General features: G+C 31.2%; 1 protein-coding gene across 1 annotated transcript in view; it reads left to right on the top strand.

The window, feature by feature from the left end:
* Positions 1–10,967: 10,967 nt before the first annotated feature.
* LOC111618296 (zinc finger homeobox protein 4-like) overlaps positions 10,968–21,617 on the top strand; it is an 87,115-nt gene continuing 76,465 nt past the window's right edge. The window contains exon 1 of the mRNA XM_023359789.1: positions 10,968–12,131. The gene's annotated coding sequence lies outside the window, so the exon portion shown is untranslated. The remainder of the gene's footprint in view (positions 12,132–21,617) is intronic.

The following is a 21,617-nucleotide window of genomic DNA, read 5'->3' as shown; positions in this document are numbered from 1 at the left end:
TTCCATATACAAGTTTTGCTGTTGTGGCTCCTATATCCTTAAATGCTGAGCAGAATACCAGTAAGATGGTTGGCAGAACATACACCCAGTGTTCTGTCATATGACTTTTTATTGCTGCCTTGAGTGGTCGATGTAATTGTTCCACCATTTCATTTGGTTTAGGGTTAAAAGTGGCTGTGTGTATTTTGTCTATTCCCAAAAGTCTGGTTAGGGCCTTGAATAATTCTGCTTCAAACTGTTATCCTTAGTCACTGGAAATTCATTCTGGGATGCCAAAACAGGATTATAACAATATAATGTTCAGTAAGTTTTATTTCACGTGTTTGTCAAACAGTAGTGCCTTGGTTAATTATATAGCACTGTACTATTACATGCAAAAGTTTTTTTTAATCAAAAAGTGTTGGAGGAAGGACACACAAATATGAGAGTCATTCTAAAAGAAAAGAAAAGAAAATTTTGATCTGACAAGCCACGTAGTTCTCCCACCACCCCCACTGCTGTGTCATGGACCTTCCCATTTTTTCACACAAGACTGATGCTAACAGCAAGCCACAACAATTGTTTATTGTTTATAGTGTGACTTTGAAATGTGTGACAAAAGTAAAGATCCCACCAAGTGTGAGGTTCGTAGTGTAATACGCTTTTTGAATGCAAAAAAGTCTGCCCTATCGAAATTTACAGACAGAAAACCAAGGTCTATGGTAATGTGAAGAATGAAACTTCAGTTTGAAACAAATGGCGGGGATTGTTGTCCAGAGGCAGTGTGCTTCTTCAGGATAACGCACAACCGCATACTGCTGCTTTGACGAAGAACTTGCTTCAGCAGTTTAAGTGGGAAGTTTTTGAACATCCACCTTATAGTCTGGACTTGGTTCCAGTGATTACCACCTTTTCCCAAAACTGAAGAATTTTTTGGCCAAAAATCACTATGGAAGTGACAACAAACTGAAAGAGTCCGTTAATGACTGGTTCAAGAACTTGGCGGTAACTGAGTGTGCAGAAGGCATAGAAAAGCTGGTGATATGCTATGACAAATGTTTAAATTTGTATGGCAACTATGTAGAAAAATAGCTAAGGTATCATATGTGTTGTAAAATAAGTTTTGCTTCATTATCTTAAATAAAAATATCTAGAGAAACAAACATTCTTTACTTTTAGAATGACTTTCATATAATAAAAATATAATTGTGTTTTAGTCTTAGGTGGAGTTTACCACCTGCTTAGGGCTGCACTCCCAAGCAACATAATTGTGTTTTTATTTAAAACTAAGCATCAAGTGCTGTGATGTTGCCAAAATCTGAATATTCTTATAGTACATCTGCCATTATTAAATTTTTTGTGTACCCCTAAACCACAAAGTATGTATCACCCTATGGGTATGCGTAACCCCAGTTGGAAATCATTGTTATAAACTATCCATTCAGCAATCTTCTCCACACCTTCCTGTGCACATACCTCCTTTGTTTCAGACATACTCATGCCTCTTCTAGCACACTTCCTCACATTCTCTTTGACTCAACACCTCACATTCTTTTAGATATTCACCCATTTGTTCCAACCAAGACTTTCTTCACATAGTCTCGCCTCATTATGCCACATACTTATCTCTCTGTAACTCTTCTGCATGCCCAAGTTTAGCTACCATACATGAGCACAGGAACCAAAACCCTCCCATACACAGCCATTCATGCTTCTTTGGGAAGTCTTTTATCCCTTGCAAATCTACTTGTTGCACCTGCCACTTATGCTCCAGAATTCACTCTTCTGGTGAATTCATTGTCCATCCTTCCATTCCCATCTATCAAGCATCCCAAAAATACAAACTCATTCACTTGTTCCAGTTGTTCACATCCAGATCAATCATGCAATCCATTTGTTCACCTTTGCATTCAAATACAATCAATTTACTTTTATATGCTGCAAGAGAATGTGAGTATTCTTCAAATTAGACACAAGTCCAAAACTCGTCAAATTAAAAACTTTAATATATTATGGTAAAAAGCAAGCAGTCAATATTTATTAGCATTTTTTAGCATCATATTCTTTAAATATATAGTCCACATTGTTTTGTTTTTTCTATTTTTTTTGTTTTGTGCTTTATTTTTTGAAACCTTGAATATAAATCAAGTTGAAATTATAAAAAAGGAATAAGTTGCAGATTAAATCCTGAAAGAGCAGAGAGCTGCAAAACTTTTTTCTTGCAAAAAGAGAGAAAACAAAAATTTGAAAATTTGAGATCCAAAAATCATCCATTATATCTTCTATTTCATAAATTTTACATTAAAAATCACGTTTTGGACGTATGGCTAAAAAAAGATGCTCCTAAAAATAGAAGTTTAATGAAAAATCAAGAAATACTAAACTGAGCCTAAATTCAATTGTTTTCATAGAGCATTATTTGGGACTACTAAACATGTATATATATAATTGGGTAAATATTAAATCAAGAAATTTTAAAATATGATTTTACTGTATACAGTAATACCTCGACTTACACTACCCCAACTTACGCGAACCTGGAGTTACACAATTTTCAAATCTTGTCAATTCGTCTTTTGTTTGAGCGCCACGCAACTCTCGATTACTCACTCCCACCCCGCACTATTGTTCAGCTTACATGTTCGGACATGTCGCGCGGAATTGACACATAGTTACAATTTATTTTCTGTTATTTTTTTCTGTTTGTTATATCTACAGAGACTCTAGAGACGCTATGTGGTGATTTCTCGTAACCATGAACGAATCAAAAGACGAGATAAGATTAACGAGAACATTTATTAGCTTACATACATACAACTTGGATTTTACACAAATTGCGAAATTATACCCCGACTTATGCGAATTCGACTTACGCGGTTATCGCTCGGTCCCACCTATCATGTAAGTTCAGGGTATTACTGTATTAAAAAGACACAATAATAAATGTAGTAAATTTTCTGCTTTTATTAGAGCTAAAAGTATATGCAAATAAAAGCAGAAAATTTACTAATGCCAAGACTAACATGTCCTGGAGTTAATGGTGATAAGTGCATATCAAGTAACAATTTTCCATTAAATTAGATAAATGTTTAAATGGTTTAAACCTGGACCAAAAATCTTCCTCTTGTGGTCTTCAGTGGAATTTGATTAAATACTATAAAAACTATTGTTAAGATTTTCAGATTAAAAAAAAATTAATTTCTATTTAGTTTACTATTTAGTGATCAAAAGATCTTGCATTAGTTTTCTATTTAGTGATCAAAAGATCTTGCATTAGTTTTCTATTTAGTGATCAAAAGATCTTGCATTACTATTCTACTATTCTACTAATGCAAGCTTGATTCTACTATTAGTATATACTTTATTATATACGAATAGTAGAATCAAGAAAATGCTTTACATAAGTTTCATTTTAAAAAAAAATTAATGATCTCTAATTATTACTTAAAAACAAAAAAGTAGGAAAATTAGGACAATTTCTTAAAAAGCAGAATATTTCCTACTAAAAAATAGGTCCTAACATGCAGTTGCCAGAGCTTTGACATTATTTTATCTTCCTTTTTTTGGTCTCATACCTGCCATTATGCAATCCTAATTAAGCTGATATTTGTGGCAAAGAACATTCAAACTAAACTTGACTAGTGAAAAAGTAAGAAAAAACTGTAACAACTTATTACTAGTTTATATATATTGGGTTGTTTGGAAAGTAAGTTCGTTTTTTTCCGTGGAAAAAAACATAATATTTTTATAATAAATAAATATTTTATTGAATTATATATCGACCATTTTGGTCAAATACCTGTTGTCACGTTTCTGGTAGTAGCATGATTTCACATTCATAAAAGTTTTGATTGTTGCTTACAAAAAACTGATCCAAGTGATTTTTGACATTGTCATTTCAAGTCTTACAGTTAAAAAACTTTGTATAGACTGGAACAAGTAATAATCTGAGTGTGCTCGATCTGGTGAATATGGTTGGTATGATAGCATGTCCCATCTAAGTTATAACAGTTTCTGATCAGTTACCAAACTTGCGTGAAATTTGACATTATCATGGTAAAACACTACACCTGTTTTGTTGATCAATTCTGGCCGCCTTTTCTGTTTGATGATATTACTCAATTTGTTTACTCCATCACAGTACACTTTTGAATCAATTGTTAAATTGTCTGGTAAAAGCTCTAAAAAAAAATTTCCTTAAAATCCCACCAAAGAGAGCATCTCTCTTTAAGAACATGTGAAACCCATATATCAAGCTTTGAAACAAAACCAATTTGTTTCAAGTAATCATAAACAGTTCAATTTGACAAATTTAGTCTCTTAGTGATTTCACATGTTGTTATTTGGTAGTTTGCTTCAAACAGTACCTTTATTTTGTTTTCATTGGCTTCAACTGGCCATCCAGAATGTGGTACATCTTCAATATTAAAATTGCCAGAATGAAATTTTGTAAATCAGGTTTGGCACTGTCGTTCTGTAAATACATCTTCTCCATACACGTCACACAATTTTTTTCTCGCTTGAACAGCAATCTTACCTTTTTGGTAATAAAAGAGCAAAATATGCCGAAAATGCTGCTTTTGATTTTCCATATTTGATGGGGCACAAGAAACAATTGCACAAAATCAAACAAAATTTTTTACAAATAAGCCTTAAAGTGCAAGTTGTCAAAATAATATAATGATAATACGATTTAGAATGAAAATGGTGGAAAAAATATCACTAATCCATCTAGTGGTAAAAAAACGAAATTACTTTCCGAACAACCTAATAATTAGCATATATTATTTTAGAACATAGCATATTAGTGGTTATCAAATACATTGGTACTTAGCAGACTTAAAGTTTGCAGCCCACCAAAAGCCTACAAAGTCCTCCTTGCAGCCCTCATACAGTAAAGATTGCTTATTACTGTTCTAAAGCAAAGTGCCTTATAGCAAAATATACTTGTACTGATAACTGAAAATGTTGTGTTATCAGTCAATGTTAAGTCTGAAAACTCAAAATGACAATTTATACAATAAAAACACATCTTTAAAAATCCAGCAAAAAAAATTTACTAAATAAAAATGTTTTGATCAGTTTAACTGATCTTCATCAGTTACGATAAAACAGAACGTATTAAGATGAAGATATGATTCTATTTATCTACTGGATAAACAGAATCATATTCTGTTTATCCAGTAGATACAAATATATGAATGACAACTTATTTACCTAAAGATAATGATTAGTATAGCCAAAATCTTTACTACTATACAAAAGTAAAGTTTCACAGGCCTAAGTGTATTTTAATTCACTTAATGTTGTGAGATATGTTAATTTCAATATCATTAATGACTGATAACAATATATATGATTACAGTAAATGAATTCTACTATGTATTGAAATTAAGGAGAAACTTTTAACTTCAACATATATCTATGAGAGAATTAGTCTTCATTTGTAAAAATTTTACTTATATATTTGCTCTGGAAAACAATTTACATAGAAATCATAATTATAAGATAAAAACTTAATAAGTATCTACTATTACCAGAACTAACTATCCTATGTTATAAATCAGATATATATTATAACTTGTTGATGAAAAATATGTTATTCTATTAAAATGACAACATGCAATACAAAATGGAATCATTAAAATTCCCAATAAAATACTTTTGCAATATACAGTATTTTTAAGAATCAAATCTAATATAAAATTTTTAATGACCGATTTTAATAAATGATGATAAAAAAACTATTCTGGAGACAAATATAATGTGATGCTTAATTTGAATTTTAATTTATGAAATATTAAAGTAATTGGAAATTATTTCTCTCATTATTTATATATAAATTATCAACTGTTTTTCCAAATCAAAAATTAAATTTTTAAAATTCTATTAGCAATATTTTCATTGTCCTTAATAAGAGTAAGAGCAATAAAAAGTTAACAAATCTCAATCAAGAAACTAAAACTAGAAATATTTAAAATAATTTTCATAAAAATTCTATATATGAACACTTCACAATATTGGGATACAAGCAAAAGGGAGATGATTTTAAGGGGGGAAAACAAATATCCAGATAACATTTAGGAAGTTTGTTCTGATTCCTAGAAAATATATCTACAACTTTTTTATCACTTCTAGAAGGCACTAGTAGTAGATCAGCTGCCAATAACAGAAAACAGTTTTGCTAATTAACAGAGTAAGGAAAAACAGATAAGTATATAAATAAGTATAAAGCAGTACAACTAATATTTCAGAAAAGTAATGTTTTAATATAGAAGCAAAAATTAAAACTTGATAAGACATTATATAAAAAAATAAACTCGATAAGACATTATATAAAAAAATAATTAACACATTAAATCATGCAGATCGTACTTATAAAATCATTTGCTATTCATCATAATTCAACAACTAATGAAAGCACATCTTCATTACATTTATCCTTGTTCTGAAATTTTATGCTAATGTTGTGTTTTCATTTAATTATATAATGTCTCGTTAGAGTTGAATCTAAATGCTGCTTATTTAATGATATTTAATTACACTTGCATGAATTTTATGAATGCATGTAAAACATGTCTAACAATCATTTTAGTATCATTTATAAGAATACAATTTACTGTAATGTCATAAAATTGTTTTATGCTAACTGTTGACCTGTTAATGAAACTTTTCATAAACTTTAAATATATTTTCTAGGAAACAACAGAAACCTGAAGAACTATTTTAGATAAATTTTAGGATATTTTCTTTCTTAGAAGTATCCTTTTTTTTAATTTGTGACATGTATTATAAAATACCATAAACAAAACATAGTGTGATAAAACATAATCATAATCCAAAATATTCCTAAAAAAATAATAATAATGTATCCATATCCAGTATTTTTATAAATTTTATAAAACTACATTTATTTATTGATAAACATATTGAAACATTTTAAACTGAGATAGTAAAATTTTTTTAAAATTTGCGTCCTGATGATAAGTTAATACAAAAAATCTCTCATGAAATTAAAAATTTAACCACAAAAACCATCTTTGAGATTGCATTATTGTTTCCATTTATGTTAATTGTCACTTTTCATTTCTCACAAGAAATTTCTGTGCATAGTTTATTTAAACTATTAATTACAGCAACAGCATTTTAATTATTAATTTATATTCAGCAATAATATAACAATTTATGTAAAAATAATAAATACTGTAACTCACTAAAAATTTTTGATTTGAAATGTTTATAAAAAACAACAATGGTTTTTTTATTTTATAGTTGACATAATCCAGATAATTTTCATTTTAATACACAGTTAAACCTTGATTAAATGCTATCATTTGTTCATCTCTGACACACAGTAAATTGAGATTTGTGCTACACTAAAGTAACTCAAACAAAATTTATATATAATAATGATGCCTAATAAGTTTGAGAGTTTTGAATGTCACACAATTTGATGATAACACAATCATTTGCTATGCAAAATTGTACATTCAGTAATTCACAGATACTGAAAGGTTCTCTATTTGATATTTAATGAAGACAATTTTTTCATAAGCAAGCACTCATTAGTATTTTAAAAAGGTGACACTATACAGGAGAGCTGTATATACCAACACAATTTATGTTTTTTTTTTAAATATGTATGTATTTTACTTCTAAATAATTTTTCATGTTATTGCTATTTATTATTTTCAAATAAAATAAAAAAAACTATCCATTTAAACTTAATATATCAGAAATGAAATTTGTTCTTTATATTCATTTTTTCTATTAATTTTGGAAATTTAGGAACAATTTTAAGAATTTGTCATCAAACTAAAATTATTATTATTTTAAGATTTCAAAAAAAAAATATTACTATAAAATATTAAAATGTGATATCACTCACTTAAAAATTTAGTGAAAACTTATTTCTGATGCTGTTTAAAAAAAAATTATTTTAACTTAAATCTTTTTCATTTTAATGAATAAATAGCTATTGTACAAAAATATTTCTACCACTATTTTTCAGATAATTTATTTACCAGTACTTGCTAAATTATACAATGAAATAAAGACATAATCATATACTACCAGAATATGCATGAAAGAAAATGTATTTATTTTCAATAATATAATAAATAAGGTAGTCCACTAATAAACAATATAATTATTAATACAAAAACTTTACATAGAAATTTATTTGATAAATGTTATACTTTAAATGGACTGAAAAGTAAAAAAAAAATTAGAGATTATTATTTTATTTTATTCAAATTTTTCCCCTCTAAAAGAAAGCATTTTCAAATTCAATTTGAATTAAATAGTAGTTTAAAATACACAATAAGAAATAATTCAGGCAGTTTTATAAAATAAAATTAGAATGCGATTCAGCACGGGTGCTACATTATACTATTTTTATTTCATAGCTTTCATATTAAATAAAAATAATGATTTAATTAATTAGATAACAAATATTAACACTAATTAAAACTTCAATCCAAATAAAAGTAATGCAAAATATATTTTACTTACAAAGATAAAATATAAAATAAAAACATAATTTCATAATTGATGCAATTTCATATTCTATTATTATTTGACATTATCTAGCAGTTTGACATTTAGTTAGCCTACATAAGAAAAAAAAAACTCTTGTTCACAAAAAATAAGTGAAATCTTAAATTTTAAATAAATTAAATACAGTATTTATAAACAATTTCTAATTTTTCAAATAAAATTAAAAAATGTCTATAAATATTCTCTTCGTAAAACTATATTTTCATCAGTGCTATAAATTATTTATATTTTATTACATTCTTAAAGTGCTCCAAAATACTCTAAAATATTGTATAAAATATGTCCATTTGTGAAAACTTTACCAGAAATACTCAAATATAATGCACAATATAAATTTGAAATTTTTAGACCATTTATATTTAAAAATAACTAAACACCATTACTAAACCTTTAATTCCATTAACATAGCATTTAATACAATATCAAACTAATGCTTTTGATCTTATTTATTTGGAACATAAATCAAAATTTTAATGCATTTAAAAAATGGTATGATTCTGAGCATTCCGGTTTTGGAATACAATTTGTTTAAGAACTTGCAACAGATCTCGGGTAAGATCGAAAGAGTTAGTTTGATATTGTATTAAACCATATATTTTGTATCAACTGTACAGATTACAAAAATACACTTTTAAAAATCCAGCAATGAGTTGCTTAACTTTCCTGGCAACATTTGATGGTACCACCTGTTATCACACTTTATAAAAACTTTGAAGCCTGATATTAATTTTAAAAATAGTAATTTCTATTCTATTCAACAAAATTAATTAATAGGCTGACAGATAGAGAATTAGTCTGCATATAAAAAAGTTTTTATTTGTTTTACATTAAATTCGAATTAGTTTATTACTTCGTTTTAATTATTTCATGAGTTTTGATACTTGTTTTATCTCGCAGAAAAACAAAAATATAATTTTAAGATTATAAAATATTACGAAGATTTTGTAAGATAAGCGTTAAGTATTGAATCTAACTGAAAAAAGAGTAACGAACTAATATCATGTAATAATTTTGTTTCGATTTTTTGTTATTTTCGGGTTTAATGAAAGTTTAATAGTAAGAAAAAAAATTATATTCTTATATAAACGTGATAAAAATTCATACTTTATACCGGTTTGCTATATTTATTGAGTTGCATCGCCAAGGTACCACATAATGGACTGAAACAAGTTATTATTAATGCGACATGATTCGGTTATAATGTATTATTATGATCAATATGCTGCGTTTATAAATGCAAAAATAATATAAAAATAAAAGGCCATAAGAAAGATTTTTCTGATGTTACTCCATTATTTGAAGAATTTTAAGGATTTTAAATTTTACTAATTTGCAAAATAANAATTCTCATTAATAACTAGAAAATAATTCCTTTCGTGAGTTTCTCAAAATATACGTCAAATTTAATCAACCAATCAATGTAGCTTTAATGAATGAATTTGTATTAATATTTAACACGTGAAAACAAAAACACGTGAATTGGAATAAGAAATTCGACCATTGGGTTTATTTTTATATGGATTCTTGACAAAAATGAGAAATTTTGTACACGAAATAAGTACTTAAATGAATAAGTTAGCCGCTTGAAATTATTTATTTACTGTTTAAACCTATGTTTATTTATTTTTCGCCGATACGATGCGAGTAACGCGGTACAATACGAGGAATTAAACATCTACAAGCTATTATATAAAATAAACATTTAAAGAATGATTAGCGGATTAATTATATTTTAATTGCTAAAATAATTGCTGAAGTTATTTTAAAATATTAACTTTGTGATCGATCATTTAGTCCTAACTTGTATCTTTTGTATTTTTTTAAAAAAGCAATACCAAATACCTATAGATTTTAAGTTGGAATGAAAGGAATAGAACTTAAAGAAGCCAAAAGACAATTACGGTAAGATGACAATTCGTATGCAAACGTAATTTAAAGGGAAAGTTTGCTGGACTAAGAACTCACCTCCAGCTCGCTCCACATCATCGCCATATACCCACAATCCCCGTGACGGATGTGGGTCGCAACGAGCATGCGCAATTGGAAAAAGCAATTTTTCTTCCAACGGAATAATTAATTAGTTCAATGAAAACGCACACACTTTCGCACACGGTCGTTTTAAAAGGTTGGCGCTATCGCCGTACGTCTGGCTCACACAAAAACGTGCTATTCATCGGAAACAGTTGCGTTACGATCGCCTATCATGCTACGAGAATCGGATGAACAGAAAGAGAACTGCCCTTGAGCACGAGGTGGGGGAGGTCTGGCATGAGTCACAACTTCAGGACATTTTTAACTTGTGTCGCTTCTTGAATTACAGGCTACGGGGTTTTGTCAATTTACACAACCCGGATGGACGCGATGCTCAATGATCAACAATAAGGATGACTCAGGTAAGACGCTCATTTCGTAATACAATCATCTGATAAAGACTTCTGATTGTGTGTTGTTTGTTTTGAATGGCTTTTTTATACTTCGTAACCCATCTGTTATTTAACGTTTATTGTAATTTACTGGCGAAAAAAACACATTTTAATAAATACTAATTGGAGCGATTTAATAAATAGCTCACGTGAGTATCTGATTGGCGTTTCCGAAATGAAAAATGTATATATTTACGGATATTTATAAGTAGAAAGATTACGCGTGATGATATAGTTATTGGTAGGATCCTTTGTCTTAACGCGTGATTATAAAATTACGAATTAGAAAAAGAGAGATTTTTTTGGGGGGTCTCCCGCTGGCAGACAAGTTGTCGGCGGTCCCACTGACGTGTCAACGCTAGTTTAGTCGGACAAAGTACACTAGTTAGATGAGCCGGTGACGGGAGAAAAGCAGTTGCTGTAGGCAATCACATGTATGTTACGTAAAAGCTTAGGCTAGTTGGTTGGATCCGCGTGAGGGACGACCATATCCGACTGCAGGAGGCTAGGCTCGCACCCGAGTCCCATGGCGTTGAAACAGTGGCGTGCCTCAAAGGAGGGGCGGTCCGAGTGAGAGGCTTGCTCGGCGCCTGTGCACTACAACATTATTGTACCGTAGGCCTAACAGACGAACGGACGGTGAAGCCTGACGGGTCTAGAGTGTTATATCCGGTCTTGTGCGGGCTCGGTCTCGTTTGTTTGGGCGAAGCTCACGTAATGTATGAGTGTGTAATCCGATGCTTAGGCCTGCGTGACCGTGTTTTACCACCCAAGGCCAACACTGGGACAGAAATGTTTATTTTTCTTTTGGTACCTCGTTATGTGTGTTTTCTATATCTGTGAAAAGTCCGCGGGGATGCAACATTAAATCAGAGTAGAAACAATCGGCTATACGGAATTGTCACATACGTCTTACACTTACCTGGATAAATTATTTCCCAGTCGGAAGGACCTTCTTCCAGTCGCCCCATCTCTACTGGACATAGTGTGTAGGCTATATGTGTGTGTGTGTAGAGTTCTTCAGACTAGAGCGAGGAGGTGTGGTCAGTCAGTGACACTGCACAGCGCCGTTCTACTAAAATCGACAGTGGGCACTCACCAGTAGTGGCCAGCTGATCGGTGGTGGCCAAATTCTCGGCATGGAGAGCGAACAGTCTATTGGCTGGTAACGTAAGTACCAACAAGCTTTAAGTGCTCCATACAACCCACTGCGTGACTTTAGTCCTAGAATTTCCCTTTTCTGTCTATACTGAGATACCACACGGACTGACATTACGCTTCGATTCAGATTATTTTTCCGTTAGATTACAGGACTATAGATATATATTGCTATTTATAAAATAAATCGGATTTGTTTAAGACTATTGTTTACTTTCTTTCAAAAGGAATTATTTTTGAAAAACGAATTCAAAATTTTTCTTTTCTGTCACCGTTTCAACTTGGCACCACAATGATCAAAATACATATATTTTAAAGTTTAAAATATATATTAGTTTAGAAAACGAGTTTGATGTAAAAATCGAAGTAGGATCCTTCACCCCTAATTTTAACACGGTCGGGTTGGTCGCTATTTAACATTTTGAAAACTTTAAATTTTTTAAAATCCCGCCATTTTCGATTCTGCCCTTCCAACTGCTTATGGGAGAGAATACTGTACGATGATTATGATAAACGTCGACGCCCATGGCTTAGGAGGGTGGCTACCCTCATACTGCGCATGTATGTTAGAATTTAAATTTGCAAACTTCCATCTACTTATTCTAACAGGCTCCGGTCGGCTATGCGCTAAGATGTCGATGGCGCAAGGAACACCAGACATCCTATTCACCGTACAACGACAAACCCGAAGAGAGCATTTGCATTATCCCGGTACAAGATTGACAGGCGCAGTCATAAACAAGAGACGAGTTCGCCAATAAAAATCCAGAATCATTTTTAGGTGCGAAACAGGAATGTGCGAGACAGCAAATGCAATGCTAATGGCCGCTCCAGGCGAGTAACAGCCTCGTCCTAGTCAGCCAATCTGTGTACGACTGCAAACATTCATTTATAGCCAGCGTTTCCTTTGCTATTTGAATATCATAATGAGGTCAGGTTCTATGGCAACATTCAGATGACGTCCAATCATCTCATTCTGACCGAGGGCTGAGCAGCGGACAAGGTAGAGTATGGCTATTGCTTTCCATTCTATCATAGATTGTACGTACTGTAGCACGGCTTGTGGAGACAGTTTCCTATCTGGTCTGTGTGTGGTGGGCTGTCTCCGTCGGCGCGGGGGTCCGTCCGTAACTCCGCTTTGGAATCTGACAGTCTGTCCCATTCCGTCTCCCGTATCCTCCGTACCTTATGGACTTTTATCGGTGACCTTTGAACTCTGCTGTGACGTAGCAGTTCATCGCTCTCTCCCGCTATATGTGAACCTCAGGATTTACTACTTGCTATTACTTTTTCTCCGGATTGTTTTCGGTTTCCTCCCGCGGTCCGGATTTTCAGTTTAAAACTGCTGCACGGTACTCGCCACGGTGTTGGTGGGCACCGACTGTTAGGCTTAGTCGGTGCGTCACGGTGCTGTTGGCCGCCGAGGGCGTCGGCATTAACACGGGTACCGCTATGCAACCGTCATAGATCTACTCTTAGTTCTCATTTGCCGTAACATCTTTGGATTAACTCGAAATGCGTTTACTAACGAAAATAACTCGTTAGGTAATAAATTATGATTTTTTTTTTATCAATCGCTCGAATCTCCAAATGGATATAATCTAGTATTTAATCCGACAAAGTGGCCACATGGTTTCTTGTGTTTGTTTACGTTTTCTTGGATAATACCCTAGTCCAAAGTTCTAATTTATAACTTTATTTGCACGCGTTATAAAGGACGGAGCCCAGGGAGAAAGTTTCAGACGCGGACCATCCATGCCTTATCTGACTTTAAAAATAGTCTACTTAGCCTAGTCTTAATTTTAGTATTTACCAGTTTATGTTAAATATAGGATAATCATTTTGTATTATATATTAATTATTAATTTAGAATAAAGTGTATAGTTAATGTTGTTTATGTCATTAATCATTAATGTGTTTGCATACTGTATATTGTCAATATCGTTGGACTTTGTTGATGACAGGATAGAGGGAAACGGGATGAACAGCTGCGACTAGAGGAGGCATACTAGTTAGATGTGGGAATGTCGCATACTGTGGACGATACCATTTCCCCAAACATGCCCGATCGGTTTATCAGAATTGAGGAGATAGGGGAAAGGAGAGTGAGGGGCATATACAGTTAAGTAATACCAATGCACGTTTTAAATCAATCGGTTCGATAAGTTTTTGAATATAAAAATGATATATTTTCTAAATTGAAAACCAAAACTTTCAAAATATCTTAAGCCTTTCGTAGTTATTGTAGGTTCGTGTTACTTGAATTGCGTGACTAGTTCCCCGCCCTGCACTGATGTCCCTACGCTGGCGGGCGATCCGGCAGGCTCATTCGGTGAAAGTAACTCCGATTTAAAGAACAATTTGTCCGAGAATGAACTACTCGTCTCTTTTTTTCTTTTTGATTTCCAAGCAAAATGCATATTCGAATAGATAAATGTAATTCATATAACCAACAACTTTTCCGTCAGTTTGCGGCTCTTAAACATAATTTGGTTAATTGAAAACATCGTGCGTGAAAAAGTCCTGATTAAGTACACATTTAACATAAGAAAAACTTAGTTGACAAATGCAGCCCTACACATTACATTGATCCAAATTATGTTGACAGAAAGCGATCGGCGAGAGTTACACGGTTATTTAGGATGGATGCGTGAGTTAATATTTACAGTTGGCATAATCGATTATTGACAAAAGACAGATCGATAACGTGTTGTGTAATCATCGTGGAGATAGGTTGTCTACATAAGTTTCGCTCTCTCATTCAGTGCTTTACGCTGTCCTGCGAACAAAAGGATAGTCTTATTTGAATACAGGCCTATACACTGTATCTAGGCCTGTTTAGAATCGATTTCTCTCCAATGATGACGTCATCTTTCTCGGCTCTACGATCCTGACTTAAAACAAACGATTTTTCGATGAATTGTCTAGGTTACGCTACGGAAAAGTATTACGTTTTTTTGGATAAATATAAACCGAAGAGGGATGACTGGATGAGGTCAAGGCTCTATAATTGAAACCAGTACTTAAACCACAGACATCCGTGACTTGGTGTGACAGTAGAGTCCGGGATTTTACCTAATCGCGAGTTCTTACCTGACTGGATATTTGCGAGTTATAACATTTATTCTGATTGTTTGATACGCTTGCATTTAATTTAAATTTTTTAAAACTTTACAATTTTAAAATTTATTTTAAATTTTTAAATGAATCGAAATAATAGAGATATCTTTAATGTCTCGAATATAAATATTTTACCGATATTATTATATGGAAACATAAATCGACTTTGTTTGATCCAATATAAATGTAGTTTATAAGACAGGTGTTCTCGTTTTTATTTCTTTCGAAGGGGTTTTTTTTCATGATTCTCTGTCAATTAACGAAAGGACATTAATATTGATTTTAAAATTTTACCTCATTGTTTAACAGACGTATACATAAATGATGAGTCTTATTTTTAAAATTAAAGGATTAACTTCTATTGACTTATACTTATTTTCTAAGATAGGATTTATTCGAAATACTCGTATCTAACTATCATTTATCATAACAAAAAAGTTGTAAGTAGTTTGACACATCTAACATTAGTTTTAAAAAGATTGAAATTTAAGATCAGAATATTTTTGATAGCGATCGATTATTTTATTTTATTCTTTAAACTTCAGAATAATTTTAATTGGTAATGTGTTAAAATGGGAAAAATTATATATATTTTTTTCTTGTGTTAAAAATTCATTTTAAAAACTTCACATAATTTATGTTTGTGTTTAAATTTAATTTACAGATTTATAAAATATTTCACATATTTATTAGTTGATAAATATATAAAGAAGGAATTTACAAAAGATGATTAAATTTATTTGCTTTGTTGTTCTCGTAGAGCGATATAAAAGAATAAAGAAAAGATATGTCACACAAACATAACAAGCAAATCTTACACGAATAGGTAAGCTGTACTTTCTTGATTCTGTTTAAATCTGATGAAAATAAAAGACATCATTTCTCTTCCATCATTTAATATGAATTGTTCGCTATTACCTCATACATAAATGATATCAACTAAAATAGATTATTTTCTGCAGCAAATAGACGTGAATATAAAAGTTTTTTAAAAATTAGATAGATAAAAATTTTTGATGGAAAAAGTGATGTTACCATTTAACGGATCAGAGGTCAGTCGCAAATAGCTGTGTAAACAATTACTAAGAGCTTATTCTTTTCTCTGATGTTTCCAGTGGTGGTACTGCACTGTTAATTATGTGTGCTGAAAACATCAGAGGTAACAAGATCGAGACGTTTAAAAACTAGATAGTCGCCAATGCCGTTTATCCAATTAATTAAACACATCTGGTTTATATCATGTGTAATTCAGTGCGTGATTTGCAGAGAGGTTGCCTTCTCACCATTTCTATCTATACAGTGTGAGTCAAGTTGTCAAGTAGTAATGGGACAACGTAATGTTGTGCAGGTGCGATTGCGAATTATCTTCGGAATTTATTCTTCCATCTAACTTGTAATAGCTTCGGTGATGATAAAAGTTTTACTTTAATCTTATGAGTAAGCTTCGGAATATCCTACCTGTGGATTGATAATAGCGTTGTAATTTAATTCTCAGAAATGATATCTATCTAAACACTTTTTTCCCAACGTTTATTACTGTAGAGAAAGGTTGCGAGTCGCTATCAACTTGATCTCGTTGGTTCCTGACGTCTATAATTAGAGCAGTCGTGCTAAAGTCAATGCTTTGCTTAGCCCTACAACTTGTTGCTTCATCTCTTGTCAAACCATCAAAACGGCAACCTTTCATTTGAGCTACTTTGTAACCTTCTAAATTTGCATTCAACAATTAAGAATTTAGGCTAGAGACATGCCTGGAGAAAAGAATGTTTTATTGACACTGTTTTTTGAAATAATAATATTTAAAATTCAGCTGGTATCCTATATTTCATTTGACAATTTAGAATAATTGATTCTTTCGTCTTATCTCGTCTTTGTTTTTTTTTTTTTTTGTTCTATTCGTGGTGCGGCATGCGTGCATATTCTTGTCTGTATTGCCAGATGTATTTTCATGTTAGTCAACTCTAGATCTAGACGGGTTTACATGTTACGTCTTGTACTATTAATCGGACAAGATATTATCATCAGATTTCCAATCTCATTCTGACAGTCTATTTGATGTCACCTTCATCGAAACTCCATTTGACTGTCATGCTAATTATAAATTGAAAACATTTTATCTTCGGGTAAAAGATTGCCACAGGATCTTTTGTATATTAAGGATAAAAACTTAATGGTGGCGGTGATAAAGTTCGGTAATTTATCAGACAGAAAGAATTTATAATATGGCGTGAAAGAAAACTGTGACGGAATGCATTTGACCACCCCATCATTTCCCATCTTACAAAATGCCCATTTACTTGTTAGGTTTATTGTTAAAGCCGCCTCTTTAATTGGAGCCTGTGCAGAAAATATATCTAATGCATAAGATATGTGATTTACATAAATAATAATATACACTTTTAAATTTAATAAAATATCAAAATCAATAGCTGTGGGTGGTAAAGATGAAATTTTTGGGATCTTTTATTTTAATAAAACGTCACGGAAACAACAACATATGTAGCTCAACTTCTAGTCTTTCGAAATATTTCAACTCCCTTTATGTTTTGTGAGAGTTTAAAATTTCAACAAGTGCGAAATACTTTACTTGCCTTTCCCCCTCCGTTTGTAGAGCTAGAGTGAACTAAAGGATAAACATGAAATATTCACATTCCGAAAGAAAATTTCACGCGAGTTTCAGTTTATACGTACAGCCAAGACTCTGTTGGGGGTTCTATCAGCTAAGTCATATTGTTGGAAGTTACAGGTCGAAACAAACAGATGTCTGGAAGCACCTCACTCCATCTGGAATACTTCATGTATATGAAAGATTGTCGCGGTAGTTTGGGAGATAGCTGACCTAGATTGTTGACGTTCGAAATCATAGAAGCAGTTTTGTTGCTAATGTATTTATCATATCACCAGCGTGTGTGCTTTATATGTGGACGGCAGCAGTGGGTTAGCTATCTTGTCCATTAGCACAGAACTTTCCATTATAATAATAGATGACAGTGTATGTGACAGGGGAGGTTTGGAGATGGACAGTGTCTCTATCCCCAAGTGGTGACTTTATTGTCTGGACAGACGTAAGACAGAGAATTAATGTTCCCCGTTATCTAGGGTTGCTATAGTGGGGTCTATGACACCCCCTTATCTCTCTCTGTGTTCTGTAGATTGGTGAGTAGTGAGGACAAGGGCGCTCGCTGCTTGAAGTGTTCTCCGAAACATTATGGTTCAATATACTGTACCTTGTTAGATTTGAACGAATTTTACACCCGATTTACGTCTGATCAATAATAACTAACAAGCAACTTTCCATCTCTTCGTTAAACGCATTTTAATTCGCCTATTTCGTTTAACTCTAGTAAAAACTAATAAGTGGTCTTTTTTCTTGCACAAGCTTTAACTTTTAAATATTAATGACTTATGCTAATTCGGTAATTGGCGTAGGCATGATTGCTAAAATTATAACTTTCTCCTTGCGTTAGACACGGTCGTATTTCTAGATTACGTCTTCGCAAATGCAATTTGTTTAGCTCTATTTTAGAGATAGTTTGATTTGTTTAGTCTACTTTAAAAACTTATCTAAATAGGTAAACCTAAAAACGCTTCTGTAAGGTCATTCTGAATTTAACATTTATAAACTCATTATCGAAAAAAATCGCCAATTCTATATCAAAAAATATCCACATTAATAATTGATTGTGGTTTAAATCTAAAGTTTTATATGATAACGTGTAATAAGTGAATAAACAGCAGATTTACTATTTTCAAACTTGAACGACAATGACGTAGGCCTATATAATTATTTTACTGTATAATACTTGAATCATTCAAATATGTCAGTACTAGTGACAGATTGTTTTTTCCAATTATTATTTCTTCTTTTGCTATTGTTTCTTTATATTATTTTGAATTGAAATAAGAGCTATATCACCCAAAGAAACTCCTTCGCATCTATATGAATTTCTAAGTCTTTGTTTAAGAAATGGATCGGGCGATCAATCATCTAACAATAGATAAAACTATATCTCAGACCTATTATTTTTCTTTCCGTTTCTCTTTCAAATTATATATTAAAATTAATTCTAACAATTGTAAAATAATTTTAGTGACAGATACTACGGTATAAATATGTAGATTTTTTATTCTTTAAATGATGTAAATACAACAATTGATGCCTGTAGATAGAAGTGGCCGTTAGTTGTAATAGGCCTGAGTAACTAAAACTGATTATTAGTTAGGCATCATTAGTATAGTGCAGGCCTGTCGATGTATCCGATCGTTTAAAATTACCAAATCAATCATACATTCGTTAATTAAGCTAATTAGTTGCGAATTTATACAGTTTGCCTCCAAGGAATTCTGATTAAACCATTTGAGTGAAACAATGATATTTATTTTAGTAAAAATAATATTAATTAAGCGTGAAATATGTTTTGGATAAAATTTCAAAGTCCCCTCCAGAAAACGTAAATTTTAGTTTTTTAAGCCTCATTTGCAGTTTTAAAATTTAGGCGGAAAAAAGAATATTATCCGGTCGAACACGTTTATGAAACGGGCACCTTTAATTTTTCGATATTTTTAATAAAAACTTGTTTTGGAATTATTATTATTATTATAAAACTTAGATGAAGTGTGATTCCGGTGTAAAGTAATCTCGTTGCTTCCAGTTAAACAATTTTCAGTATAATAAATTATAGTTATTGTAAATCAAAAATAATATTGCATCCGGATAATTAACTCAAAGGTTTTTCATTCATATTAGTATGTAAAACGGGGGAAAGTTATTATAGAGAATTACTGTCGTCGTCGATTAAAGTTTTTTCGAAATAATAAAACAATTGTTAACTTCGATTTCGGATGGGGGAAAAAAAAGATTCTATTAAAATTCAACATTTGCATTTTGTTTGCTGTTTTCATTTAATAGGCCTCGACGTTTATATTTCTCGTTATGAATAGTTTCCAACATGTCTGTACCTTTGCTGATTGCTTGTATTCTCAGAAACGAAGTTTTAGTATAAACAAAAACGCAGAAAAATCTATAAATAGGCCAAAATGTTTCGTTTCATAAAACAGAATTTCTTAGTTATAAATCGATAGCATCAACATAAATTCGGCTCTCTTATTCGATAAATGGAACGCTTTTAATTATCTGTTCATAAAATGTCTGAAATCCTTGAGTTATCGTCAATATTTATGGTTTTGCCAAGAATTATAGTCGTGAGATCGAGTGTAATTTAGATTAGGCCTATTATAAATCTGATGGTTAACAATGACATTTTATCGATTTCAGAAAACAACGTTGATACTTCGCTAAAATTTTCATTAATATTAATGATAGATACGAAAATCTGATTAAATATCATCTAGTTCGATCAGTCGAAAACTCGGCTGAAATTTATTTGTAATTGGTACAGAATTCTGCCAGAATTGGAATCCATTTTACTTGCGTTTATCTTTTGTAAAGTATCGAGTGGTTAATCTGCACGCAACTTATCCATAATTTACTGCACAAACTGTATATTTATATCAAAAATATAGTTACCTATCTATATTATATTCTTGGATGAGTAACGTAAAAGATTTAAGCTAACTGATAGTTTAAACAAGTTTTTTCTTTTTTTTAAAAAAAAATAATTTTTATTGGATAGTTCAATTGAAAATTAAATTTTTCCAGAAATGTTAATCAGTGCTTCCAGAAAAAAATTCTGTTTGCAAAAAAGATTTCTTTCTAGAAATGGATTTAGTTAGATTTTTTTTTAGTTCAAATCTACTGTGTTTTATTGATAAATAATTATTTTAAATTAAGCCTTCAAATTAAGTATAGTTATTTATTTTATGTGGTCATTTTTTGATTATTTAAAAATTTATTTCGTAATTTTAAGTCTTTTTTTTTAATAGAATAATATCTGAAGTTCCTCGCGTTATCAAATCCAATTCGATTCAATATATCTCTATGATAAGAATATTGAATTAATCAAACAAGAAACAAGAAAAATCTTCCATAAAATGTCACTTTTTTAATGAATCCAGTTAAATCTCTGCTTATTTTAAATCGATTGTTTTTTGTATTGGAAATGAAGAAGAGTAAACTGATTATTCTAAATATGGTTGATTGGATCATTAATTGCTTAAATTTTTCAGAGAAATATAAATAGCATAATTCCAGTAGTTGTAAGGTAGGTTCAAATATCCTTTCTAAGTAGGGTAATATATGTGTTTTTATTATGTGTCCTTGTTGATGACGATAGAATCATTATCATTCTACCAAAACATGAGATCATAATTAAACTTAAAAGCTTTTTTATTCTTAATATTTTTCTAATTTGTTTATCATAAAAGCTTAAAAGCTATTTAGTTTCTTTTTTTAATCGAAATATATTCAAATTAAAAAAT

This window comes from Centruroides sculpturatus, unplaced genomic scaffold (assembly GCF_000671375.1).
Source record: "Centruroides sculpturatus isolate CEXI.00-Female unplaced genomic scaffold, Cexi_2.0 scaffold83, whole genome shotgun sequence".
NCBI lineage: Eukaryota > Metazoa > Arthropoda > Arachnida > Scorpiones > Buthidae > Centruroides > Centruroides sculpturatus.
This window is presented reverse-complemented; position numbering and strand designations above follow the sequence as displayed.